The sequence below is a fragment of the Hippoglossus stenolepis genome, chromosome 8, assembly GCF_022539355.2.
Source record: "Hippoglossus stenolepis isolate QCI-W04-F060 chromosome 8, HSTE1.2, whole genome shotgun sequence".
In the NCBI taxonomy this organism is placed as follows: domain Eukaryota; kingdom Metazoa; phylum Chordata; class Actinopteri; order Pleuronectiformes; family Pleuronectidae; genus Hippoglossus; species Hippoglossus stenolepis.
The window spans coordinates 27,360,903-27,363,821 of NC_061490.1; positions in this window are offsets into that span (position 1 = coordinate 27,360,903).

Consider the following 2,919-nt stretch of genomic DNA (forward strand, 5'->3'; position numbering starts at 1 on the left):
CCTGCCTGTAGCCGACATGGGTGCAATGGCCAAGCTGCATCAGCTTTAACACTTTTTTGCTTCGTCCGTTAATAATGGGAAAACCACACTGAACCCATGTGTCAGGTTGTTCAGGGCTCTGTTTATCATAATTGGGAATCATGTATTGATATTGGAGAAGTTTGGGAGAATCGTCATTATCCTTTCAATAGTTTAGAGATTTTCTTGTGTGTTTATAAAGTTTAGACTGGTTTGGAAAATGTAAAATGATGATTTCAGATATAGCAGCATTGTTCTACATAAACTCACAAGCTCTTAACTTTTGTTAACATAAGCACTTTACTTTTTATATTGGTGGGATATGGTATTTCTGAAGGTTCACCCATTCTACAGCTGTACTTTACAACACACCCTTTTGAACTAAGCTCAGAGCCCCACCTGGTTCCCCGGATCACAGCGGTGAGCGGGCCCTGGTCCTCAGGCCCCCACTTTGAGGTTAGTGTCCCAGACTCGAGCCGTGCACGGTCTTTACCCTCAGCCCTGAGTTCCAGATGTCCTCTCACAGATGTGATCCTGCCGACATCAGCAAAGAGCAACATCAACTCTGGCCTTTCTGAGATTTACTCATAACACATCACGTACATGACATGTGAAAATGGGCAGAGTGAAGGAGGATCAGTGTTGTGTGGACGTGAAGGAGATGGTCATAGCACGGCGGCCAAGCAAAACCACATCTCAGAAGAAATGAGGCACTTGTGTAGCTCCACCAGGATCTACTGATGAGGTCCAACAGGAAAAGACCACCGAGGCCGAGACCGCGGCCTCCGACGACAGAGACGTCCTCCACTTTCCATTGGCCAAACCTCCCGTGCGCAGGACGCGTCGCCCTCATGGTTGCATTGAAATCAAGACTCAGAAAGTGTTGTGTCATTTTGTTGGTTTCCATCATGAGGACTCACGGATCAGCTGCTCCAGACACGCTCCTCCTCCGCCGAGGTCACTACGCATCCAGCCCCGTACAGCTGACAGGTGTCACTCACCTGAGAGAAGGGGCCAGCTCGTCTTCACCGGAAACACCTTCTGCTCAGCGAGACCCACTCTCACGTGGGGTTCCGGCCACCTGACGTCACATGTTAATAGGTCGAGGGCGCCATCTGTCCATCCATCCATCCCTCCATCCCTCCATCAATCCATCCCTCCATCCATCCCTCCATCCCTCCATCCCTCCATCCATCCATCCATCCATCCATCCATCAATCCATCCTCCATCCTCCATCCATCCATCCATCCATCCATCCATCCCTCCATCCATCCATCCATCCATCAATCCATCCTCCATCCTCCATCCATCCATCCTCCATCCTCCATCCATCCATCCATCCATCCATCCATCCATCCATCCTCCATCAATCCATCCTCCATCCCTCCATCCCTCCATCCATCCATCCTCCATCCATCCTCCATCCATCCATCCCTCCATCCATCCCTCCATCCATCCATCCTCCATCATCCTCCATCAATCCATCCTCCATCAATCCATCCTCCATCCATCCTCCATCCATCCTCCATCAATCCATCCATCCATCCATCCATCCTCCATCAATCCATCCTCCATCCATCCCTCCATCCTCCATCCTCCATCAATCCATCCCTCCATCAATCCATCCCTCCATCCATCCCTCCATCCATCCATCCTCCATCAATCCATCCTCCATCAATCCATCCATCCATCCATCCATCCTCCATCAATCATCCTCCATCCATCCTCCATCCCTCCATCCTCCATCAATCCATCCTCCATCAATCATCCCTCCATCCATCCCTCCATCCATCCATCCTCCATCAATCCATCCTCCATCCATCCTCCATCCATCCCTCCATCAATCATCCATCCATCATCCATCCTCCATCAATCCATCCCTCCATCCATCCCTCCATCCTCCATCCCTCCATCAATCCATCCTCCATCAATCCATCCTCCATCCATCCCTCCATCCATCCATCCCTCCATCAATCCATCCTCCATCAATCATCCCTCCATCCATCCTCCATCCATCCCTCCATCCTCCATCCTCCATCAATCCATCCTCCATCCCTCCATCAATCCATCCTCCATCCATCCTCCATCCCTCCATCCATCCATCCCTCCATCAATCCATCCTCCATCAATCCATCCATCCATCCATCCATCCCTCCATCCTCCATCCTCCATCAATCTATCCCTCCATCAATCCATCTCCATCCATCCTCCATCCCTCCATCCATCCATCCCTCCATCAATCCATCCTCCATCAATCCATCCATCCATCCATCCATCCATCCATCCCTCCATCCCTCCATCCATCCCTCCATCCATCCCTCCATCCTCCATCAATCCATCAATCCATCCCTCCATCCATCCTCCATCCTCCATCAATCCATCAATCCATCCCTCCATCCATCCCTCCATCCATCCTCCATCCTCCATCAATCCATCAATCCATCCTCCATCCATCCTCCATCCCTCCATCAATCCATCAATCCATCCTCCATCCATCCTCCATCCTCCATCAATCCATCAATCCATCCTCCATCCATCCTCCATCCTCCATCAATCCATCCTCCATCCTCCATCCATCCATCCTCCATCCCTCCATCCATCCATCCCTCCATCAATCCATCCTCCATCCCTCCATCAATCCATCCATCCATCCTCCATCCCTCCATCCCTCCATCCTCCATCCCTCCATCAATCCATCCATCCATCCCTCCATCCATCCATCCATCCATCCATGCCTCCATCCCTCCATCAATCCATCCTCCATCCTCCATCCTCCCTCCATCCCTCCATCCATCCCTCCATCCCTCCATCCCTCCATCCATCCATCCCTCCATCAATCCATCCCTCCATCCTCCATCCATCCATCCATCCATCCCTCCATCCCTCCATCAATCCATCCC